The sequence below is a fragment of the Balaenoptera borealis genome (assembly GCF_965194805.1).
Source record: "Balaenoptera borealis genome assembly, contig: HAP1_SCAFFOLD_1436, whole genome shotgun sequence".
Taxonomy (NCBI): domain Eukaryota; kingdom Metazoa; phylum Chordata; class Mammalia; order Artiodactyla; family Balaenopteridae; genus Balaenoptera; species Balaenoptera borealis.
The window spans coordinates 1-17,213 of record NW_028122787.1 but is presented as its reverse complement, the minus strand read 5'-3'; the positions used below and the strand labels follow the sequence as shown (position 1 = coordinate 17,213).

Genomic DNA, 17,213 nt, shown 5'->3' with positions numbered 1-17,213 from the left:
TCTGAAATCAGAAAACTTATGTGAAATGGGGCAGCAGGGGAGAATGGGTATGCTATAAACAGGAAGTCTTTATTACAGAATTCTTTATTATTGAAAATTTAATCCAGCCTAAATTTTTAACATTATGAGAAGGGTTAAATACACTTAATGTGTAGTAGAATGATAAAAAATGTGACGATAGGAAATAAAATGAATATTTTATTATCAATGTAAAGTAGAAAAACTGAATTCCACATTATACATACTATACACAACTATGTAAACAAATAAGAAATACAGAGGAAAGACCTGTAGAAATACATTAAAATATTAATAATAGTTATCTTTGAGTGGTAAGACTTTGTCTTTTTTATTTCTGTGTATTTTTTTAATATTGAGAAGTTATACTTTTTTAATGGGAAACTTATTTTGAAAATCTGCCACATAGAAGAGAATTAGATTTACTTTCTATGACTCTGGAGGGAGAACCTTCAAAGATCAGTAGTAGGGGTTAACAACGACCAGGTTTGGGTTCAATATAAGATAAAGTGTTTCTTAGTTAGAGCCATCTAAATATGGAATAGATTGCTAGGAAGTCGTCTTCTCAATGAATCCTACCCTTACCACTCTATTTAAACTGCATCCTGCTGCAATTTCCCAAATACTTCTAATCTTCCTCAGCATTTTCTAATTTTTGGGGGGGGAGTGGCTGTTTTGGGTCTTTGTTGCTGCACACGGGCTTTCCCTAGCTGTGGTGAGTAGGGGCTACTCTTCGTTGTGGTGCATGGGTTTCTTATTGTGGTGGCTTCTCCTGTTGCAGAGCGTGGGCTCTAGGCGCACAGGCTTCAGTAGTTGCAGCACGAGGGCTCAGTACTCGCAGCACAAGGGCCCTAGAGCACGTGGGCTTCAGTAGTTGCGGCACATGGGCTCAGTAGTTGTGGCGCTCGGGCTCTAGGGCGGGCGGGCTTTGGTAGTTGTGGCACGCAGGCTCAGTAGTTGTGGTGCACAGGCTTAGTTGCTCCACAGCATGTGAGATCTTCCCAGACCAGGTATCGAACCCCTGTCCCCTGCATTGGCAGGCAGATTCTTAACCCACTGCACCACCAGGGAAGTCCCAGTATTTTCTAATTTTTTATGTCACTAATAATTTATAAAAATACTAGATGATTTACTTATTTAGTATGCTAATTGTTTACTGTCTATCTCCCTCTTCTAGAATGCTAGTTTACTGATACATTCCAAGAATCTTGACCACTGCTTGGCACATTAAAGGTGCTTAATATTTGTTCAGTTAATTAATAAATGTTTTCTTATTAATTATTCTGATCTTTATGTCCTTAGGCCAGCCTTTACTGTTGCCATATAAGCCTTCTGGTAGTACAAAGATGTACTATGTTCCCCAATTAAGACAAATTCCTTCATCTCTGGATTCCAAGTCAGACACCACCATTGAGAGCTCACACTCAGGTATTATGCAGAAATTATTCAAAATTTTATTTTTTGAAATTTTATTTGTGGATTGGCTGTTTAATTCTGGATGACATATGAAAGCTCAGTGCTCTTTAATCTTTAAGTGAAACATGGAGATTTGCATGACACAGGCTCTGGTTCAGATAGGTGAGTTATTTGGTCAGATGTATTGTGTACACTCAAACATTTGATAAATATTTGAAGAAAATTGTATGAACAGTTACTTGTTTGGGTTAGTGGACTCCATCTAGGACAAAGGTTTCCAAGTTTTCTCTGTTCACAGTCACCTTAGTGTTTGGGTGATTTCTTTTCTCATCATCGTGGGGATATAAATCATCAGCAGCATATAAATACATGAAGTATTTTTTCAGACACTAAGCTATTATGTTATTAGGGTATAAAAATACTTAGCGTTTTGATCTTACAGCTTAATAAGCAAAAATATTTTTCGTTTTGTGTTTGAAAGAAAACATTTTACTTTGTTCAGAAATATGCATAATTACTTGCTAACGAGATATGTGTGGCTATTAGGGCACAGTTTCTCAAACCTTGAGATGAGATTGGACACAACCACCCTCATTTATTGCTTTTGTTACAGAAACCGTCAAAAATCCAACTCTGCAGAGATACAGACAGCAGCATTGAAAGGAATGTAGCAGTATCTAATGTTGAAACTTTAAACTATCTTTAGCGATTAGTTTTTGTCCTGTACACCAGATATTACATATCACTCTTTCTCTAGAATTTTAAAATATCCCACAACATCCCTGTGAGATCACCACAATAGAACTGCAGATTTAGAAAATGAATAGCATCCTGTGGAGGAACTGAATAAATATTTTCTGTGGAAAATTATAAGGATACAGAGTTGGTATGGTGCGGGGTTTTGATTGTTGGGATAACATATTGATTGGTCCACAGGAGTTGACTTGGTTCAGTTTAGATATAAATTGTTCATGATTTGTCAATAGACATCTTTATAGGTGTAGAAATTAAAAAGAAAGTAGTTGTCCCTGGTCTTACGCAGATTTTCTGTTAATTTTAAGAGGACCCAACTAGTATCTAATGGTAACTGAGTTAAAGCCCCGATATAATTGCTCCTGATTTCCCACTGTGATGCCACTGAAAAAAAGAACCACAAAATGCTCATATGTTAGGATTGATTATGAAGCCTATAACCAGGAACTGGAAGAAATTTTCACTACCTGCATGGCTATGATTTTAAAAACTCACTTAGTGGCTACGAGACATAAAACAAGCTTACTTAATTGATTGTAGGTAGGAAAATCTTTTATCTCAGTCTCACTTTCAGCCCCCTAGTTCAGAAGACAGAATGTACCAATAGAAGTCTAATCAGGTGTTCCAGTATTTTTTGAGGCCTCCTGTGTACTTCTATTCATTTACATCCTAACTCTTCCCTTTGGAGACATTAACTTTGAGAAAAATTGGACAGTAGTGGGAAGAGGAAATGACTCAGGGATGGTACACTGTATCCTGAGAAATACTGTCCGTATAAATAAAGTACTGAATGCATCAGTTAGACAAGAAGAGATCTGTTGGCTATATATACTTGAGGTTGTCATTTATCATGTTCTGCATCTATTCTGAGAGTGAGGGAGTTGACAGTAGAAAATAATAGTTTCTTAGACCAGTAGAGCTGATCTAGATGAAAGCCTAGGAATTGTTCTGATAGATAGTGTCTATTAGTATGTTGTGATTCTATAGATACTAGAAAGATCCAACTAGAGTTTGGGGCCAAGGGCAAGTCATAAACCATTGCAGATATTTGGACCAAATAATTTCTCCTCAGTTGAGAATGAGTAAACAATTGAACTCATAAAATTCTTTTAGAGACAAAAACAAAGGGACTTCCCTGGTGGCGCAGTGGTTAAGAATCCGCCTGCCAATACAGAGGACACGGGTTCCAGCCCTGGTCCGGGAAGATCCCACATGCCACAGAGCAACTAAGCCTGTGCGCCACAACTACTGAGCCTGCGCTTTAGAGCCTGCGAGCCACGACTACTGAAGCCCGCATGCCTAGAGCCCGTGCTCCACAACAAGAGAAGCCACTGCAATGAGAAGCCCGCGCACTGCAACGAAATGTAGCCCCCGCTCGCCGCAACTAGAGGAAGCCCGTGCACAGCACCGAAGACCCTACACAGGCAAAAATAAAAATAAATAAATTAAAAACAAAACAAAAACAAAAAAACAAGGCAAAGGTAACCTCGCAAAGAAAGAGATAGATGTTAGAGATTTACTCATTAGGTCAAGTAACACTCTGAAGTAGTAACAGGATTTCATTTATATCTGACAGTAAGTTCTGTGAAGATAGGTACTATGTCTTTTTTTTTGTAAGCCATTTTATACCTCATACCAATATATAATATAGATGTTATTTTTATATTCATTTAAAGACATTTAAATATTTTGTGTACTAGTACTGTCAATAGGAGCAAAAAGCCATGGGGAGAGAACTGGTTGGGATTTTTAAAACAAAGTGAGGAGTTAATAGCAGAAAAAAATGGTGGAGTAAAGACCTCCAACATTTTGCCCTGTGATAAAAGCAACAGAATTTTGGCAAAACTTTATGGAAAACTTTTCCAAAACTCGAAATTAACCAAAGGCTTGTAGCTTTTGTAGTAAGCATTTATTCAAGAAAAATGGCTGAACCTTGATAAGAATAGTAAGCTTGTGGCATTTTACCTTGCCCTATTCTCATTGCCACACTCAGCTCAGTGATAACCTTGAAAAATATCAGCCTGCATTCCCAGGACTGGAGGGAGCAGAACAGAGCTGGACCTCTTTCACAATTTCATTCCCAAAGAATTGTCAGTATTTGATCTGTCTGATGGCTCTCTGGAAGACTCCACTCAAAAGGCTTATCTTTATTTGACCTTACCCAGAGCTATCCAGTGCGTATGAGCCTCTGTGTCTATGTGTGAGGTGTTTGTCAAAAAACACTTACAGGCAAGTGTTTTATTTTAGTTTCTTAAATATTTATTTATTTTATTTATTTATTTTGGCTGCGCCGGGTCTTAGTTGCACCACTCAGGATCTTCGTTGCGGCATGCGGACTCCTTAGTTGCAGGACCTAGTTCCCTGACCAGGGATCGATCCCGGGGCCCCTGCATTGGGAGCCCGGAGTCTTACCCCCTAGACCACCAGGGAAGTCCCCAGGCAACTGTTTTAATGTCACAATGCAGGAGGCAGTGGATAACACTTTAGACAAACAATAGACTAACCAAAAGCTTTAACGGAAAAACTGAGGATGAGATGTCCATAGATATTTTGAAAAGCATTGATATATTCCTAGGACTCTAGAAGACCACAAGTGTGCACAGGCCTGAGTGCATGCTCAGGAAAGATCTGAGAGGGGCCTACCCTTTACCTTTGGCTGCCCTTGAGGCTCTGGGCAAGAAGAAAGGGAAGGCTAAGGCAGAATTGATAACTCCCTGCCCTCAGCATTGATGGCTATGTGCACGTAGTCCCTCGGCAAAGACTGGGAGATTTATTGTTTCTAGATGTTTAAGGATACCTCCATCTAGGCATTAGCTGACCACTAAGCTAGTTGAGTGGCAGCTTCAGTAGACTTCATAGAATTTGTTCAGAAAAGTTACTTAAAAAAAAAACAGCGTAAAGCAACAGCAGGAAACTGTAGGGAGGTAGTAGACTCTGATTTCCAGGGTTGTCACATTATATTTTTTAAGATGTCGAGTTTTCAACAAAAAGTTACAAGATATGGAAATTCAAAGTAAAAACAAAATATATGGACCATACAAAAGTTTAGAAACTGTCTGTGAGGAACCTCAGACATTGGACTTACTAAATGAAGATGTTAAAATAGCTATTTAAAATATGTTCAAAGAACTAAATGAAACCATGTCTAAAGAAGTATAGGGAGAGGGGCAAGATGGCGGAAGAGTAAGACGAGGAGATCACCTTCCTTCCCACAGATACAGTAGAAATACATCTACACGTGGAACTGCTCCTACAGAACACCCACTGAACGCTGGCAGAAGACGTCAGAACTCCCAAAAGGCAAGAGACTCCCCACGTACTTGGGTAGGGCAAAAGAAAAAAGAAAAAACAGAGACAAAAGAATAGGGACAGGACCTGCACCAGTGGGAGGGAGCTGTGAAGGAGGAAAGGTTTCCACACACTAGGAAGCCCCTTCACGGGCAGAGACTGTGGGTGGCAGAGGGGGGAAGCTTCGGAGCCACGGAGGAGAGCGCAGCCACAGGGGTGCGGAGGGCAAAGCGGAGAGATTCCCGCACGGAGGAGCGGTGCTGAGTGGCACTCACCAGCCCGAGAGGCTTGTCTGCTCAGCCGCTGGGGCGGGTGGGGGCTGGGAGCTGAGGCTCGGGCTTCGGTGCTAGCCGAGAGGGAGTCCGGGAAAAAGTCTGCAGCTGCCAAAGAGGCAAGAGACTTTTTCTTGCCTCTTTGTTTCGTGGCGCGCAAGGAGAGGGGATTCAGAGCGCCGCCTAAACGAGCTCCAGAGACGGGCGCGAGCCGCGGCTATAAGCGCGGACCCCAGAGGCGGGCGCGAGCCGTGGCTAACAGCGCGGACCCCAGAGACGGGCGTGAGCCGCGGTTATCAGCGTGGACCCCAGAGACGGGCGGGAGACGCTAAGGCTGCTGCTGCCGCCACCAAGAAGCCTGTGTGCGAGCACAGGTCACTCTACACACCGCCCCTCCCGGGAGCCTGTGCAGCTCGCCACTGCCAGGGTCCCGTGATCCAGGGACAACTTCGCCGGGAGAACGCACGGCGCGCCTCAGGCTGCTGCAACGTCACGCCGGCCTCTGCTGCCGCAGGCTTGCCCCGCCTCCTCCATACCGCTCCCTCCCCCCGGCCTGAGTGAGCCAGAGCTCCCGAAGCAGCTGCTTCTTTAACCCCGTCCTGTCTGGGCGGGGAACAGACGCCCTCAGGCGACCTACACGCAGAGGCGGGTCCAAATCCAAAGCTGAACTCCGGGAGCTGTACGAACAAAGAAGAGAAAGGGAAGTCTCTCCCAGCAGCCTCAGAAGCAGTGGGTTAAAGCTCCACAAACAACTTGATGTGCCTGCATCTGTTGAATACCTGAATAGACAACGAATCATCCCAAATTCAAGAGGTGGACTTTGGGAGCAGAATATATTAATTTTTCCCCTTTTCCTTTTTTTGTGAGTGTATATGTGTATGCTTCTGGGTGAGATTTTGTCTGTATAGCTTTGCTTTCACCATTAGTCCTAGGGTTAGGTCCGTCCATGTTTTTTTTCTTTGTTTTTTTGTTCACTCAAAAAAATTTTTTTTCCTAATAAATGTTTTCTTAATATTTTTTCCCTTATTTTCTATTTTTAGAAATTAAAAAAAAATTTTAATAAGTTTTTTCATATTTTTTATTTTAAAAAATTAAACATTTTTTCTTAATAAATTTTTTTCTTAATAATTTTTTTCTTATTTTTTACTACAAAAAATTAATAAATCTATTTTTAAAAATTAAAAAAAAATTTTTTTCTGAATACATTTATTCTTAATTTTTTTTCTTATTTTTTATTATAATAGCTTTATTTTATTTTATTTTATCCTCTTTCTTTCTTTCTTTCTATTTTTTTCTCCTTTTTATTCTGAGCCATGTGGACGAAAGGCTCTTGGTGCTCCAGCCAGGCATCAGGGCTGTGCCTCTGAGGTGGGAGAGCCAACTTCAGGACACTGGTCCACAAGAGACCTCCCTTCTCCACGTAACATCAAACGGTGAAAATCTCTCAGAGACCTCCATCTCAACATCAAGACCCAGCTTAACTCAACGACCAGCAAGCTACAGTGCTGGACACCCTATGCCAAACAACTAGCAAGACAGGAATACAGCCCCATCCATTAGCAGAGAGGCTGCCTAAAATCATAATAAGGCCACAGACACCCCAAAACACACCACCAGACGTGGACGTGCCCACCAGAAAGACAAAATCCAACCTCATCCACCAGAACACAGGCACTAGTCCCCTCCACCAGGAAGCCTACACAACCCACTGAACCAACCTTAGCCACTGGGGACAGATACCAAAAGCAACGGGAACTACGAACCTGCAGCCTGTGAAAAGGAGACCCCAAACACAGTAAGATAAGCAAAATGAGAAGACAAAAAACCACACAGCAGGTGAAGGAGCAGGGTCAAAACACACCAGACCTAACAGATGAAGAGGAAATAGGCAGTCTACCTGAAAAAGAATTCAGAATAATGATAGTAAAGATGATCCAAAATCTTGGAAATAGAATAGACAAAATGCAAGAAACATTTAACAAGGACGTAGAAGAACTAGAGAGGAACCAAGCAACGATGAAAAACACAATAAATGAAATTAAAAATACTCTAGACGGGATCAATAGCAGAATAACTGAGGCAGAAGAACGGATAAGTGACCTGGAAGATAAAATAGTGGAAATAACTACTGCAGAGCAGAATAAAGAAAAAAGAATGAAAAGAACTGAGGACAGTCTCAGAGACCTCTGGGACAACATTAAACGCACCAACATTCGAATTATAGGGGTCCCAGAAGAAGAAGAGAAAAAGAAAGGGACTGAGAAAATATTTGAAGAGATTATAGTTGAAAACTTCCCTAATATGGGAAAGGAAATAGTTAATCAAGTCCTGGAAGCACAGAGAGTCCCATACAGGATAAATCCAAGGAGAAACATGCCAAGACACATATTAATCAAACTATCAAAAATTAAATATAAAGAAAGCATATTAAGAGCAGCAAGGGAAAAACAACAAATAACACACAAGGGAATCCCCATAAGGTTAACATCTGATCTTTCAGCAGAAACTCTGCAAGCCAGAAGGGAGTGGCAGGATATACTTAAAGTCATGAAGGAGAAAAACCTACAACCAAGGTTACTCTACCCAGCAAGGATCTCATTCAGATTCGATGGAGAAATGAAAACCTTTACAGACAAGCAAAAGCTGAGAGAGTTCAGCACCACCAAACCAGCTTTACAACAAATGCTAAAGGAACTTCTCTAGGCAAGAAACACAAGAGAAGGAAAACACCTACAATAACAAACATAAACTATTTAAGAAAATGGGAATAGGAACATACATATCAATAATTACCTTAAATATAAATGGATTAAATGCTCCCACCAAAAGACACAGACTGGCTGAATGGATACAAAAGCAAGACCCATATATATGCTGTCTACAAGAGACCCACTTCAGACCTAGAGACACATACAGACTGAAAGTGAGGGGATGGAAAAAGATATTCCATGCAAATGGAAATCAAAAGAAAGCTGGAGTAGCAATTCTCATATCAGACAAAATAGACTTTAAAATAAAGACTATTACAAGAGACAAAGAAGGACACTATATAATGATCAAGGGATCGATCCAAGAAGAAGATATAACAATTGTAAACATTTATGCACCCAACATAGGAGCACCTCAGTACATAAGGCAAATACTAACAGCCATAAAAGGGGAAATCGACAGCAACACAATCATAGTAGGGGACTTTAACACCCCACTTTCACCAATGGACAGATCATCCAAAATGAAAATAAATAAGGAAACACGAGCTTTAAATGATACATTAAACAAGATGGACTTCATTGATATTTATAGGACATTCCACCCAAAAACAACAGAATACACATTTTTCTCAAGTGCTCATGGAACATTCTCCAGGATAGATCATATCTTGGGTCACAAAACAAGCCTTGGTAAATTTAAGAAAATTGAAATCGTATCAAGTATCTTTTCTGACCACAACGCTATGAGACTAGATATCAATTACAGGAAAAGGTCTGTAAAAAATACAAACACATGGAGGCTACACAATACACTACTTATTAACGAAGTGATCACTGAAGAAATCAAAGGGGAAATCAAAAAATACCTAGAAACAAATGACAATGGAGACACGACGACCCAAAACCTATGGGACGCAGCAAAAGCAGTGCTAAGAGGGAAGTTTATAGCAATAGAAGCCTACATCAAGAAACAGGAAACATCTCGAATAAACAACCTAACCTTGCACCTAAAGCAATTAGAGAAAGAAGAACAAAAAAACCCCAAAGCTAGCAGAAGGAAAGAAATCATAAAGATCAGATCAGAAATAAATGAAAAAGAAATGAAGGAAACAATAGCAAAAATCAATGAAACTAAAAGCTGGTTCTTCAAGAAGATAAACAAAATTGATAAACCATTAGCCAGACTCATCAAGAGAAAAAGGGAGAAGACTCAAATCAATAGAATTAGAAATGAAAAAGGAGAAGTAACCACTGACACTGCAGAAATACAAACGATCATGAGAGATTACTACAAGCAACTCTATGCCAATAAAATGGACAACCTGGAAGAAATGGACAGATGCTTAGAAATGCACAACCCACCGAGACTGAACCAGGAAGAAATAGAAAATATGAACAGACCGATCACAAGCACTGAAATTGAAACTGTGATTAAAAATCTTCCAACAAACAAAAGCCCAGGACCAGATGGCTTCACAGGCGAATTCTATCAAACATTTAGAGAAGAGCTAACACCTATCCTTCTCAAACTCTTCCAAAATATTGCAGAGGGAGGAACACTCCCCAACTCATTCTACGAGGCCACCATCACCCTGATACCAAAACCAGACAAAGATGTCACAAAGAAAGAAAACTACAGGCCAATATCACTGATGAACACAGATGCAAAAATCCTCAACAAAATACTAGCAAACAGAATCCAACAGCACATTAAAAGGATCATACACCATGATCAAGTGGGGTTTATTCCAGGAATGCAAGGATTCTTCAATATACGCAAATCAATCAACGTGAATACATCATATTAACAAATTGAAGGAGAAAAACCATATGATCATCTCAATAGATGCAGAGAAAGCTTTCGACAAAATTCAACACCCATTTATGATAAAAGCCCTGCAGAAAGTAGGCATAGAGGGAACTTTCCTCAACATAATAAAGGCCATATATGACAAACCCACAGCCAACATTGTCCTCAATGGTGAGAAACTGAAACCATTTCCACTAAGATCAGGAACAAGACAAGGTTGCCCACTCTCACCACTATTATTCAACATAGTTTTGGAAGTTTTAGCCACAGCAATCAGAGAAGAAAAAGAAATAAAAGGAATCCAAATCGGAAAAGAAGAAGTAAAGCTGTCACTGTTTGCAGATGACATGATACTATACATAGAGAATCCTAAAACTGGCACCAGAAAACTACTAGAGCTAATCAATGAATTTGGTAAAGTAGCAGGATACAAAATTAATGCACAGAAATCTCTTGCCTTCCTATATACTAATGATGAAAAATCTGAAAGTGAAATTAAGAGAACACTCCCGTTTACCATTGCAACAAAAAGAATAAAATATCTAGGAATAAACCTACCTAAGGAGACAAAAGACCTGTATGCCGAAAATTATAGGACACTGATGAAAGAAATTAAAGATGATACAAATAGATGGAGAGATATACCATGTTCTTGGATTGGAAGAATCAACATTGTGAAAATGACTCTACTACCCAAAGAAATCTACAGATTCAATGCAATCCCTATCAAACTACCACTGGCATTTTTCACAGAACTAGAACCAAAAATTTCACAATTTCTATGGAGAACAAAAGACCCCGAATAGCCAAAGCAATCTTGAGAACGAAAAATGGAGCTGGAGGAATCAGGCTCCCTGACTTCAGACTATATTACAAAGCTACAGGAATCAAGACAGTTTGGTACTGGCACAAAAACAGAAATATAGATCAATGGAACAGGATAGAAAGCCCAGAGATAAACCCACGCACATATGGTCACCTTATCTTTGATAAAGGAGGCAAGCATATACAGTGGAGAAAAGACAGCCTCTTTAATAAGTGGTGCTGGGAAAATTGGACAGGTACATGTAAAAGTATGAAATTAGAACACTCCCTGACACCATACACAAAAATAAACTCAAAATGGATTAAAGACCTAAGTGTAAGGCCAGACACTATCAAACTCTTAGAGGAAAACATAGGCAGAACACTCTATGACATAAATCACAGCAAGATCCTTTTTGACCCAGATCCTAGAGAAATGGAAATAAGAACACAAATAAACAAATGGGACCTAATGAAACTTAAAAGCTTTTGCACAGCAAAGGAAACCATAAACAAGACCAAAAGACAACCCTCAGAATGGGAGAAAATATTTGCAAATGAAGCAACTGACAAAGGATTAATCTCCGAGATTTACAAGCAGCTCATGCAGCTCAATAACAAAAAAACAAACAACCCAATCCAAAAATGGGCAGAAGACCTAAATAGACATTTCTCCAAAGAAGATATACAGATGGCCAACAGACACATGAAAGCATGCTCAACATCATTAATCATTAGAGAAATGCAAATCAAAACTACAATGAGGTATCATCTCACACCGGTCAGAATGGCCATCATCAAAAAATCTAGAAACAATAAATGCTGGAGAGGGTGTGGAGAAAAGGGAGCACTCTTGCACTGTTGGTGGGAATGTAAATTGATACAGCCACTATGGAGGACAGTATGGAGGTTCCTTAAAAAACTACAAATAGAACTACCATACGACCCAGCAATCCCACTTCTGGGCATATACCCTGAGAAAACCATAATTCAAAAAGAGTCATGTACCAAAATGTTCATTGCAGCTCTATTTACAATAGCCAGGACATGGAAGCAACCTAAGTGTCCATCATCGGATGAATGGATAAAGAAGATGTGGCACATATATACAGTGGAATATTACTCAGCCATAAAAAGAAATGAAATGGAGGTATTTGTAATGAGGTGGATGGAGTTAGAGTCTGTCATACAGAGTGAAGTAAGTCAGAAAGAGAAAAAAAAATACAGTATGCTAACACATATATATGGAATCTAAGGGAAAAAAAAAGGGCCATGAAGAACCTAGTGGCAAGATGGGAATAAAGACACAGACCTACTAAAGAATGGACTTGAGGATATGGGGAGGGGGAGGGGTGAGATGCGACAGGATGAGAGAGTGTCATGGACATATATACACTACCAAATGTAAAATAGATAGCTAGTGGGAAGCAGCCGCATAGCACAGGGAGATCAGCACGGTGCTTTGTGACCACCTTGGGGGGGGGTGGGATGGGGAGGGTGGGAGGGAGGGAGATGCAGAAGGGAGGAGATATGGAAACGTGTGTATATCTGTAGCTGATTCACTTTGTTATAAAGCAGAAACTAACACACAATTGTGAAGCAATTATACTTCAATAAAGATGTTTAAAAAAAAAAAAAAGAAGTATAAGAACAGTGTCTTACCAAATAGAGAATATCAATAAAGAGAAATTACAAAAAAGAACCAAATAGAAGATCTGTAGTTGAAAAGTACAATAACTAAAATAAAAAATTGACTGGAGAAAGCTCAGTATCAGATTTGAACAGGCAGAAGTATGAGTCAGTGAACTTGAAGATAGGCCAATTGAGATTATCCAGTGTGAGAAACAGAAAGAAAAAAGAATGAAGAGAAATTAACAGAATCTCAGAGTCCTATGGGACACCTTCAAGCATCCTATTATACACATAATGGGAGTTCCAGATGAAGAGACAGAAAAAGAGACTGAAGGAGTATTTGGAGAAATAATGGCCTAAAATTTCACAAATTTGATGACTGCTGTTAATCTGCACATCCCAAAAGCTCAAGGAAGTCCAAGCATGATACAGTCAAAGAGAGCCACATCTACATACATCATAAACCATCAAATGACAAAGACAGTGTTAAAGCAGCAAGAGCGGAGTTATCATGTACAAAGAATCTTCAATAAAACTAATTGCTGATTTTTCATCAGAAACCATAGAGGCCAGAAGGCATTGCAATGACATATGCAAAGAGCTGAGGAAAAGAACCTGCCTACCAAGTATTCTGTACCTAGCAAAACTACCCTTCAGAAATGAAGGAGAGATGAAGACATTCTCAGATAAACAACAGTTGAAAGACTCCACTGCTAGCAAACTGACCCACAGAAAATACTAAAGAGATTTTTTTCAAGATGGAATGGTGAACACCAGACAGTAACTTAAATCCACATGAAAAAAGTACTAAAGGTAACTACATAAGTAAATACAAAAGACAGTATAAATGTATTTTTGTTTGTAAGTCAGTTTTTCTCCTATATGACTTAAAAGACAAATGCAGTATAAGCAAGTCCCAAATACATAAAGAAAAACTAACAGAATTAAAATGAAAAAACCTGACACTATTTTTTTAAATAAATAAATAAATTTATTTATTTATTTATTTGTATTTTTATTTTTGGCTGCGCTGGGTCTTCGTTGCCGCGCGCGAGTTTTCTCTAGCTGTGGCGAGCAGGGGCTACTCTTTGTTGTGGTGCGCGGGCTTCTCATTGTGCTGGCTTCTCTTGTTGAGGAGCACGGGCTCTAAGTGCATGGGCTTCAGTAGTTGTGGCTCTTGGGCTCTAGAGCGCAGGCTCAGTAGTTTTGGCGCGCAGGCTTAGTTGCTCCGCGGCATGTGAGATCTTCCCAGACCAGGGCTCGAGCCCGTGTCCCCTGCATTGGCAGGCGGATTCTTAACCACTGTACCACCAGGGAAGTCCGAAAAACTGACACTATTAAACGGAGAAATATTTCAAGCCAATAGCAAACGGTCATATATTGTATAATTCCATGTATATGAAATGTCCAGAATGAGCAAATCCATATAGACAGAAAGTAGATTAGTGGATGCCAGGGGATGTTGGGGAGGGGAAAATAGGGAGTAACAGCTAACATATACAAGATTTCTTTGTGGGGGCGTGACAAAAATGTTCTGGAATTAGATAGCAATATTGGTTGTGAAAATACTAAGAACTAGTGAATTGTACACTTACTTTAATCGGTGAATTTTTTTTTTTGAATCTTGTAGAAGTTTTTATTTCAGTGATGAAAAGAACGCAGTAAATGGAAACTATGCTGGTTTACGTTAGGCATGCACCTCTACCTGAAACTGCTGTTAGTTTTTGACTGGCCTAAATCTTTATAACTTATTTTTTCATTTAGGCACATCTTTAAATTTTTTTGGACCCTGACATACAGGGTAAGTTAACGTCTTCCTTGTGGCAGTTTAGTATGAGAATTATGTTCGCTGGCTAGATTCCTTTAACTAAAGTCCTCTAGACTCTCAGGCTACCTGTACTAGCTCAAGACTGTACTTTATATATAGAAATTTAAGTGAATCACAGTATAAGGGAGGGAGATAATCTAGAAAAGTGAAATGTACTGTATGAATACTCCATACATTTTTTTTCCAGCACTGATAATCAAACACTAGATAAGGAGGCCTACAGTCAAGTACCAAATTACTCTTTCCCCCACTGCTGCCCTTTCTGAGAGACACAAAGATGTATATCGATCTCTCCAGAAATCTGAAAGGAATCCACACAAATAACAGATTATTACCTATGTGGTCCCACATATCAAATTATAGAGCAGTTCCACTATTAAAATTATAGGAAGCAGTTAATGGGACTATGAGGAAAGCATCGTCCCACATACAGTAACATACACCTAGTAGAGTTTTCCATTCATCTGTCAATTGTTTTCCCAAGATTAGCATTAAAAAACACAACCCCAAACACATTTGACCCTCAAACCACCCCCACACACAAAAATCGGTCTTTATTCATTCTCAGATGACAGGATGTCCCAAGAGTGACAAAGGTGGGAGCCGATCCCCCCACAGCCTTTTCTTCAACCATCCCATCAACTGCTCTTCATTTCTTGAACTACCTTCCTTTTCCAGAGAGGTAATACTCAGGTCAGTCAGAAAGGCTTTCTGAGAAGACTGGCTTGGATTTCTGGGTCTGTTCCAGTCGATTCTAGATGAATTGGCTTGTATCAATGAAGCGCTCAACGCAGTTCACAAAACAAGCCTCAGCCCGACTGTCCAACTTTGGCCCAGGCTTGTCCATGCACATTTCCCAACAAAGTTCCGTCATCTGGTGCACCAGCTGCTGGAAGCGCTGCTTCTGAGTCTCTACCTCCGTGCAATGCTGCAGCTGCGGGTCGACCGAGCCCAAACCCGCTGCGGAGGAAGACGAGGAGGACGCCATCCCAGCGCGGCCACGCGTGCCGAGACAAACTCCGCACCAAGTCACCGACCTTCACGTGTCTCCGCGGCAGAACCCTTAAATGGTGAATTTCATGTTTTGTCTCAATTTAGAAAAAAAGTGTGTGTGTGTGGGGGAGGGGGTGGGCAGGAATGAACATATGAAGGAAAAGACTGCCTAAAACTGTAAAGATTTGGTAACAGATTTAAAATACATTTTGCAGGCAAGAAAGGGTGGAATTAACATGAAGGAAGTTAAATTAGTGATGAGGACAAATCTGAGAGTCTGCAAAATTACAGAGGAAAAAGGAGAAGAAAATGAAAATGCTGTGAAAGATGATGAGAGACATAAGAAACATAGCTAAGTAAACCAAACCAAGAATTATATCTGCAGCTGAAGAAGAAAGTAATATTCAAACACTTAATTGAATAAAACATCCTCCTCCTGAAAAGGGGAACACTGTATGCAGATTGAAAGTTGCCATAAAAATCCAGGGAAAAATCAGAGACTGAGACACATATCAGAAAAAGATTTTTGAGTCAAAATAAATAGAAGAAAATCCCATAAATATACAATTTAAAAAAAAAAGTTAAGAGAAGAAAATTTAGTCTGATATCAGGCTTATTTAAAATACTAAATGTAAAAATAATGGAACCAAATCTGTATTTATTGGGGAAATTATATAATTCAAGGATTTATGGACCCAGTGCATTTTCATTAAGCACTATGACAATGAAAAGACATTTTCACAAGTACACAGCAGCTAGAAAGTATATTCAACCTCTGTACCTTCTTGAAAAATTCACTTGAAGACTCACCCAGCTGAAGAGATGAATCAAAATGAAGAATTCATTACAGAGAAATGAAGCAATGCTGAAAGTGATCAGTGGTGAACTTTGAAGTCAGTTTGACACAACACTCATCTAAATAGCAAATTTAGTTACAAGGTGGAAAAAAAAATGCCAAAAGTTAATTTTGGAATGAAAGGCATGAAAAGAAAAAACAATTGTATTTTTTTGTCTTTTTGACTAAAGAGCTGTCATTTTATTCATGACTTGGTGATCAGATAGGTTAAAGAAGTTTTCATAAAAAATAAATTTGACTTGATTAAAATTTAAAACTTGTGTGCACCAAAAAAAAAAAAAAAAAAAAAAAACACCATCAACATAGTAAAAAGGTTGCACACAGAATTGGGAAAAACATTTGCAATTCATATATCTGATGAGAGATGACTATCCATAATATATGAAGAACTCTTACAGTTCAACAACAGCAAAAAGCAATCTAATTTTTAAATGAGTACAGAATCTGAAGAGACATTTCTCCAGGAAAGATACAGATGGCCAAAAAGAACGTGAAAAGATGTTTTACTTCATTAGTCATGAAGGAAATGTAAATAAAAACTACAAAGAGATACCACTTCATACCCATTAGGATGGCTTTTATGAAATAAAAAAGAGCAAGGGTTGGCAGGGATATGGTGAAATTGGAACTCTTGTGTATTGCTGATGGGAATGTAAAATGGTATAGCCACCGTGGAAAACAGTGTAGTGGTTCCTCAAAAAATGAAACATAGAATTACTATATGATCTAGCAATTCTTCTTCTAAGTATATACCCAAAAGAATCGAAAGCAGGGATTTGAACAGATTTTGAACACCCAGGTTCATAGCAGCATTATTAACAATAGCCAAAGG

The 17,213-nt window shown here is 39.3% G+C and overlaps 1 pseudogene across 1 annotated transcript; it reads right to left on the bottom strand.

The window, feature by feature from the left end:
* Positions 1-13,682: 13,682 nt before the first annotated feature.
* Positions 13,683-15,654, bottom strand: LOC309622054 (mitochondrial import inner membrane translocase subunit Tim8 A pseudogene; annotated as a pseudogene). Its single transcript has one exon. The product of its transcript is annotated as a mitochondrial import inner membrane translocase subunit Tim8 A pseudogene (transcript).
* Positions 15,655-17,213: the final 1,559 nt, after the last annotated feature.